Raw genomic sequence first — 9,353 nt, 5'->3', positions numbered from 1 at the left:
GGCAGGAGAATTGCCTGAACCCGGGAGGTGGAGGTTGCGGTGAGCCGAGATCACGCCATTGCACCCCAGCCTGGGTAACAAGAGCAAAACTCCGTCTCAAAAAAAAAAAAACAAAAACAAAAAAAACAAAATTATAAAGTAAAATAAATCATCTTTGACCCTATCTGGCTATTTATATTATCTTTTATTTTTTATTGCGTCCCACCCTATTTCATGGGTGTAATTCATTGATCATTGTCCATTTATTAGGAGAAGAGCAAGTCCAGAGAGTGATCTATACCCTAGGCTGCCCCCAGTGAGGGCCCTGAAGCTGCCCCCTGCCCACTAAAGCTCATCACAGACAGGCCCATGTTTCCAGGCCTCCCAGGGAGGATGTGACCCATACATGATGACTCAGCAACCACCAGCTCATGTTTCCCCCTAGAGAGCAGAGGTCAGGCCCAAAGACAGTGCCAGAGAGCCCCAAACATGGTCATGTTCTCAGGTGTGAGTCCTTCGGGAAGCTGAGACTAAAAACATAATCCCCACCTTTATGAATTCATTTTGAATAATATTTTAAACAGTTATCTTTATTATTTATTTATTTATTTATAAAATAAACAAAGCTCTTACTACATTGCTCAGGTTGGTCTTGAACTCCTGGCTCAAGCAATCCTTCTGTCTACACTTCTCGAGTAGCTAGGACCACAGGCAGACTCCACTGCACTTACACAGCTATTCTTTAAACTGTTCAATTTGTTCAATCTGTCAACTTATTTACATACACACACACATATATATATATACTTTTTACAGCTAATGTTTTCTTCATCAAAACAGAAATATTTGATGAAGAAAACCAAAATCCATATTCATAATGCCACCATCTACAAAGATTAGCCAGGCATGGTGGCAACATCTGTAACCCCAGCTGCTCAGGAGGCTGAGACAGGAGAATTGCTTGGACCCAGGAGACGGAGGTTACAGCGAGCCAAGGTCATACCACTGCACTCTAACCTGGGTGGCAGAGCGACACTCCAATCTCAAAAAAAGAAAAAAAACCATAATGCCACCATCCAGGGGTGACTGCTGGTGACACTCCAGTGACTTTTTTAGTGTTTTTTTTTTCCTACAATACAGAGTCTCCAAGTCCTCTGGCTTCCTGGGGTCATCCTTGCCTTGACCAGCCATGTGAGATGGTTCCAGCCATGATGTGGGACATAATAGGGTCTGCCATGAGCCTGCCTTACCTCTCAGGGATCTCAGGAAAAGGAGGGGGCTTGGCTCACTGCAGCTCCTGGGTCAGTCCCTGCTGCAGCCAGCTACTCCTCTGGGACTGTCTGGCCCTGTAGTTGGCGTAGCCCTCTTATCAGGTCTCAGGACGTTGTGTGGCTGGTTGCCTGCCACTGACACAGGCTGCTTGGCAACGACATGCCTTGAGAGTTAGATACTATAGAGTTTCTAAAATTCACAGGCCTCTCCCAACACAGATTTCTCCCTGGTCACATCCCTCCATACTCCCAGCTTCCTGCCACATTGCTGGTGACCTGCTTGTTCTCAGCATCTCTTGCTGTCTCTTGTCCTAGGGCTCCTCTCCCAAAATCGGGTGTTCACTGCAGGAAGCAGAAGTCACCCTAGGTACTTTGTGCATGGAAGGGTTTTATTTCTTGAAGCATAATTTACATTCAGAAAAATATATCAATCTTAAGTATATGACTTGATTCATTTTTGGGGTTTTTTGTTTGTGTTCTGTATTTCACCCTGTCACCCAGGCTGGAGCGCAATGGCAACATCTCAGCTCACTGCAACCTCCAGCTCCTGGGTTCAATAGATTCTCCTGCCACAGCCTCTTGAGTAGCTGTGATTACAGGTGTGCACTACCGTTCCCAGCTAATTTTTGTTGTTGTTGTTGTTTTTCATAGAGACATGGTTTCACCATGGTAGCCAGGTTGGTCTTGAACTCCTGACCTCAGGTGATCCACCTGCCTCGGCTGCCCAAAGTGCTAGGACTACATGTATGAGGACTTGATTCATTTTTATCTTTGTAAATGTGTGTGCAACCAGCATATCAACATCTAGAATATATCCATTTTCCCAAAAGTTCCCTAGGGTGGGCATGGTGGCTTACACCTGTAATCCCAACATTTTGGCAGGTTGAGGCAGGAGGATTGCTTGAGCCCAGGAGTCGAAGACCAGCCTGGGCAACATGGCAAAACCCTGTCTCTACAAAAAGTACAAAAAATTAGTCAGGCATGATGGCACTCTCCTCTAGTCTCAGCTACCTGGGAGGCTGAGGCGGGAGGATCAATTGAGCCCAGGAGATCGATCTGGAGGTTGCAGTGAGCCATGATCATGTCACTGCATCTCAAGCTTCACTTGTTCAGAACTCAGGTCTGGAGTTCCTTCTAAGCTACTGATCCTCCTGCCTCAGTCTCATGAGCAGTTAGGACAACAAGCATATACCATTGGCTCTTTTTTAAATTTATTATTTGTAGAAATGGGGTCTTGCTATGTTGCACTGGCTGGTCCCAAAATCCTGGCCTCTAGCAGTCCTCCCATCTTGGACTCCCAAAGTGTTAGAACTACAGGTGTGAACCACATTAGATCTCTGATTTTTTTTTTTTTTTTTTTTTTGAGACTCTTTTAACCCAGACTGCAGTGCAATTATGCAATCTTGGCTAACTGTAACCTCCACCTCCAACCTCCACCTCCCAGGTTCAAGTGATTCTCTTGCCTCAGCCTCCTGGGTAGCTAGGATTACAGGCACACGCCACCATACTTGGCTAATTTTATATTTTGAGTAGAGACAGGGTTTCACCATGTTGGCCAGGCTGTTCTTGAACTCCTGACCTCAGGTGATCTGCCCACCTTGGCCTCCCAAAGTGCTGGGATTACAGGCGTGAGCCACTGCACCTGGCTTCTAACTGCTTTTTAACTCACATTCCCTCAGGGCAGGAACTAGAGTCTATGGTAATACCCAATCATATTTCTTTGTTTTTTTTGAGATTAAGTCTCTCTGTCTCTAGGCTGGAGTGCAGTGGCGCGATCTTGGCTCACTGTAACCTCCTGGTTCAAGTGATTCTCCTTCCTTAGCCTCCCAAGTAGCTGGGATTACAGGCATGTGCCACCACACCCAGCCAATTTTTGTATTTTTAGTAGAGATGGGGTTTCACCATGTTGGCCAGGATGGTCTTGATCTCCTGTCCTCGTGATCTGCCCACCTCATCCTCCCAAAGTGCTGGAATTACAGGCGAGAGCCACCATGGCTGTTTTTTTTTTTTTTTTTTTTTTTTGAGATGGAGTTTTGCTCTTGTTGCCCAGGCTGGAGTGCAATGGCATGATCTCAGCTCCCCACAACCTCTGCCTCCTAGGTTTAAGCGATTCTCCTGCCTCAGCCTCCCGAGTAGCTGGGATTACAGGGATGCGCCACCACGCCCAGCTAATTTTGTATTTTTAGTATAGATGGGGTTTTGCCATATTGGACAGGCTGGTCTCGAACTCCTGACTTCAGGTGATCTGCCAGCCTTAGCCTCCCAAAGTGTTGGGATTACAGGTATGAGCCACTGCGCCCAACCCCCTTTCATATTTCTTTCTTTTCTTTCTTTTTTTTTTTTGAGACAGAATTTCACTCTTGTTGCCCAGGCTGGAGTGTAGTGGCACGACGATCTCAGCTCACTGCAACCTCCGCCTCCTGGGTTCAAGCGATTCTCCTGCCTCTGCCTCCTGAGTAGCTGGGATTACAGGCACCCACCACCATGCTCGGCTTCTTTTTGTATTTTTAGTAGAGAAGGGGTTTTACCATGTGGGTCAGGCTGGTCTCAAACTCCTGACCTTAAGCAATCCACCTGCCTCATTCTTCCAAAGTGCGTGATTACAGGAGTGAGCCACTGCGCCCAGCCCCCCAACCATATTTCTAAACTCTTCCAGAACACCGAGGGGAAAGATAAAATTCTATTCATTAACAGCCGTATAGAAAGCCCTTTTTTTTTTGAAACAGGGACTTACTCTGGTTGCCCAGGCTGGAGTGCAATACAGTGATCTCAGCTCACTACAGCCTTGACCTCCCGGGCTCAGGTGATTCTCCACGTCAGCCTCCCAAGTAGCTGTGACTACAGGCACATGCCACTATGCCTGGCTAAGTTTTTGTATAGTTGGGGCTTCTCCATGTTGCCTAGGCTGGTCTCAAGCTCCTGGACTCAAGCAATCCACTTGCCTCAGCCTCCCCAAAGTGCTGGGATTATAGGCATGAGCCACCCACCTGGCCCAGCCAGAGTAATTTCTGAGCATAGGGTAACTTGCAGCAGGAAACTTGCAGGCCCAACACGGCTGCTTCCTTTGCCGTAACTTGTGGCTTATCTTCTGGGAAATGGCAAGCAGTGCTGGGAGTAGCATCCTTGAGAGATTAAGAGTTACTGTCTATTGTTTATCTCTGCTTCCCAAGAGAAAGAAAAAGTTACCTGGTAATGCTGCAGAGTCCCTGGCCCCAGGGGTTTCCTATAAGCCCTATTCATTCATTCCTTCATTCATTCATTTGTTCAGTATATATTGGGCACCTGTTATGTGCCAGCTGTTGGGTATGATGTAAAAAACAAAAGAGACACAACTCGTAGAGGTTACAACCAGATGGAAAAAAGAAATGGTAAACTAATACACAAGAAAGAATATGCAAAGGGTGGAAAGTTGTTGAAAAAATTGGTAAAACTCTATCTGCCTCTTAAGGAAAATGTATAATTAATCTCTAGAAGGATACATCTTTTTTTTTTTTTTTTTGAGATGCAGTTTCGCTCTTGTTACCCAGGCTGGAGTGCAATGGCGCGATCTTGGCTCACCGCAACCTCCGCCTCCTGGGTTCAGGCAATTCTCCTGCCTCAGCCTCCTGAGTATCTGGGACTACAGGCACGCGCCACCATGCCCAGCTAATTTTTTGTATTTTTAGTAGAGACGGGGTTTCACCATGTTGACCAGGATGGTCTTGATCTGTTGACCTCGTGATCCACCCGCCTCGGCCTCCCAAAGTGCTGAGATTACAGGCTTGAGCCACCGTGCCCGGCGAAGGATACATCTTTCTGTGGCCCCCTTCAGTGGACAGACATCAGTGGGGAAGGAGGTCTGATACATGAATTTCATCATGTTCCTTGAGTCTGTAATTTCAAAGGAAAGAAGTTTTTTTTGGCTGGGTGCAGTGGCTCACTCCTGTAATCCCAGCACTCTGGGAGGCTGATAGAGGAAGATTACTTGAGCTCAGAAGTTTTGAGACCAGTCTGGGCAACATGGCAAAACCCTTCCTCTACCAAAAATACAAAAAGAAAATTAGCCAGGCTTGGTGGTGTGTGCCTATGGTCTCAGCTACTCGGAAGGTTGAGGTGGGAAAATTGCTTGAGCCTGGGAGGTGGAGGTTGCAATGAGGCAACATCACACCACTGCATTCCAGCCTGGGCAACAGAGTGAGACCCCATTTCAAAAAAAAAAAAAAAAAAAAAAAAAAAAAAAAAAAAAAAAAAAAAAAAAAAAAGCATCCCAGCACTTGGGGAGGCCAAGTGGGCAGATCACGAGGTCAGGAGTTCGAGACTAGCCTGGCCAACATAGTGAAACCCCATTTCTACTAAAAATACAAAAATTGGCCAGGCATGGTGGCACGCACCTGTAGTCCCAGTTACTTGGGAGGCTGAGGCAGGAGAATCACTTGAACCTGGGAGGCATAGGAGCTAGACTCCAACTCAAAACAAACAAACAAACAAATACATGTGCGTGTATATATACATATATATATATATATATGTATATATACACACACACACATATATATATATATATTATATATAATTTTATTAAGACAGGGTCTCAGTTGGTTGCCCAAGCTGCTCTCAAACTCCTGGCTTCAAGTGATCCTCTTGCCTTGGCCTCTCAAAGTGCTGGGATTATAGGCATGTGCCACAGCACCTGGCCTGAAAACATTTAAAATAAGGAGTAGTGTGAAAGCTGATGAAAGGCTGAGGTCCCAGAAGGGGACTAGGAGTGGGAAAACCCCGCTGGGTGGAATGGGCAAGAGACTCAGGGGAAAGGGAGCACATAACAATCAACTGTAAGTTTTCTGCTCTGTCATTCTATAAGATGACTCTCCTCTGTCCCCCTAAACTTTTGTAAGTCGGCTATACACAAATGTCTGTTTCTTTAGGGACATCAAGGAAAAGAGCACGTATGCTTTGTTTAGAGAAACAGCAGGGCAGGGAGAAGAGCCATATGTCCTGACCCCGAGTGAGACTGACAATGCCATAGAAGCAGAAAGTTAAATGATGCCTAGGAGACATACACTCTCATGAGAAGCCCAGAAATGCCAGAGTACTCAGCATTCCACTGCAGGTAGGATGAGGGCTCAGGAACTCGCATTTGAATACTAAGGCATGGAGCAATTCCATAATGATGGAGGACCTGGAACTGCCCAGAAGGCAGAGACTTGAGTCACACAAGTGAGCCTCCTGAACTTCACAGCCTGCAGCCTCTCTCCATGGTTAAGTTAAACTGGGACTTCCCTACAGAGCTACATTGTAGTCCCTACTTTACCGTAAATAAGAGATACATCTTCAGGAAGTACTTTTTCTTTTCTAGTGCTTTCTGAGGTCTGCCCAACTAAAAGGATTAAGGGGGTGGGAGGAATATAGCCACAATTGATACAAAGAGCCAACTAGTGCGTAACTGGAATTCCCAGATGAAACAGAAACAATAAGTACAATAGCTATTTAAAGATATAATCCAGGAAAATATTTCTGAATTAAAGAAAGATTTCAATCTACTTTTGAAAAACAAAAAACAAACTGCACTATGAGATACATTCTAGTAATGTTACTGGAATATAAAGAACCTTTGGGGCACCCAGGTAAAAAGGTCAAGTATAAAGGCTCTATAAACAATATATATATATATTTTTTGAGATGGAGTTTCACTCTTGTTGCCCAAGCTGGAGTGCAATGGTGCCATCTTGGCTCACTTCCCCTCCTGGATTCAAGAGATTCTCCTGCCTTAGCCTCCCAAGTAGCTGGGATTACAGGCACGTGCCACTATGCTCAGCTAATTTTTTGTATTTTTAGTAGAAATGGGTTTCACCATGTGGGCCAGGCTGGTCTCGAACTCCTGCCTTCGGTGATCTGCCCACCTCAGCCTCCCAAAGTGCTAGGATTACAGGTGTGAGCCACCACAACACACGGCCCAAAAATAACTTTTTTTTTTTTTGAGATGGAGTTTCATTCTTGTTGCCCAAGCTGGAGTGCAATGGCACGATCTCAGCTCACCACAACCTCTGCCTCCCGGGTTCAAGCAGTTCTCCTGCCTCAGCCTCCCAAGTAGCTGGCATCATAGGCAAGTACTACCATGCCCAGCTAATTTTATATTTCTAGTAGAGACGCGGTTTCTCCATTGTGGTCAGGCTGGTGTCGAACTCCTGATCTTAGGTGATCCACCCACCTCAGCCTCCCAAAGTGCTTTATTACAGGCGTGACCCACTGCACCTGGCCCCAAAATAATTTTTTTTTTTAACATACAAGAATTAAAAAATATTGTTCTCACGAAGTCATGTAAAACTATGGTATTAAGAAGGAAAAGAGTGAAACCATGGATTTCTAAAAACTGTCTAGTGAAAACACCACATCAGAACCTATGGAATACAACTAAAGCTGTATCACAGGGAAATTCCTAACTTAAAGACTAATGTCATTTTCTAAGACTGAAAACAAACGACTTAAGCACCCCTAAAGAGGTATGGATATACTAAATGAAAACAGAAGGAAGGAGTTTGTGAAAATAAAAGCAGAAAATAATGAGGTAATGCTGGTTTTTATTTTTTTCGTTTTTATTTCTTTTGTTTTGTTTTGTTTTTTGAGACAGAGTCTCGCTGTTGCCCAGGCTGGAGTGCAGTGGGACCATCTCGGTTCACTGCAATCTCTACCTCCCGGGTTCAAGCAATTCTCTTGCCTCAGCTTCTTGAGCAGCAGGGATTACAGTTGCATGCCACCACACCTGGCTAATTTTTGTATTTTTAGTAGAGACGGGGTTTCATCATGTTGGTCAAGCTGGTCTTAATCTCCTGACTTTGTGATCCACCTGCCTCAGCCTTCCAACGTGCTACGATAAAAAGTGTGAGCCACTGCGTCCGGCCTGGTGTTTATTTCTTAAATGAAATGATTAATAGGTACTTGGATGCTCATTATATAATTATAAGCACCTTTCTGTAAATGTGAAATACTATAGTTCACAATAATTTTTAGATTTGTTAAATGAACTATAATCTAGCCACACGACGGATAAGAATTTAAAAGAATATAGATGCTGTCTCTGTAGCGCTATGAAAAAAATCTCCAGGATACACTGGTGAGTGAAAAAAGCAAGGGCTGGCCAGGTGCTGTGGCTCATACCTACAATCCCAGCACTTTGGGAGGGAGATCCGAGGTGGGGCGGATCACTTGAAGTCAGGAGTTCGAGACCAGCCTCCTGGTGAAACCCAATTTCTGCTAAAAATACAAAAATTAGCCTGGCATGGTGGTGTGCGCCTGTAGTCCCAGCTACTCAGGAGGATAAGGCAGGAGACTTGCTTAAACTTGGGAGGTGGAGGTTGCAGTGAGTTGAGATTGTGCCACTGCACTCCAGCATGGGTGACAGAGCCAGACTCTGTCTCAAAAAAAGAAGGAAGGAAGGAAGGAAGGAAGCAAGCAAGCAAGCAAGCATGCAAACAAGCAAGCAGGCTATAGACCTATATCTCTCATGAACATAGATGCAAAAATCCTCCACAAAACAGCAGCAAATCAAATCCAAGAATGTATAAAAAGAATTATAAAAAATGATCAAGCAGGATTTATTCCAGATATGTGAAGCTAGTTCAACATTTGAAAATCAATTAAGGTAATCCATTACATCGACAGGCTAACAGTGCAAAATCTCATGATCATACCAATAAATGCAGAGAAAGCACGTGGCAAAGTCCAACCACCATTTGCAATAAAAACTCTCAACAAACTAGGAATAGAAGAGAACTTCACAAGTTGATAAAGAACATCTACAGAAATCATACTTAATGGTGAGAAACTGGAAGCTTTCCCACTAAGATCAGGAACAAGGCAAGAATGTTCTAACAACTCGCTTTCAATGTTGTATTCAAAGTCCTAGCTAATGTAGAAAATCTGAAAGAATCAACAAAAGCAAACAAAAACTCCTGGAACAAATAAGCAATTACAGCAAGGTTGCAAGATACAAGGTTAACATATAAAAGTCAATTGCTAGCCGGGCGCGGTGGCTCAAGCCTGTAATCGCAGCACTTTGGGAGGCTGAGGCGGGTGGATCACGAGGTCAAGAGATCGAGACCATCCTGGTCAACGTGGTGAAACCCC

The sequence above is a fragment of the Cebus imitator genome, unplaced genomic scaffold (genome assembly GCF_001604975.1).
Source record: "Cebus imitator isolate Cc_AM_T3 unplaced genomic scaffold, Cebus_imitator-1.0 Scaffold328, whole genome shotgun sequence".
Taxonomy (NCBI): Eukaryota; Metazoa; Chordata; class Mammalia; order Primates; family Cebidae; genus Cebus; species Cebus imitator.
This window is presented reverse-complemented; position numbering follows the sequence as displayed.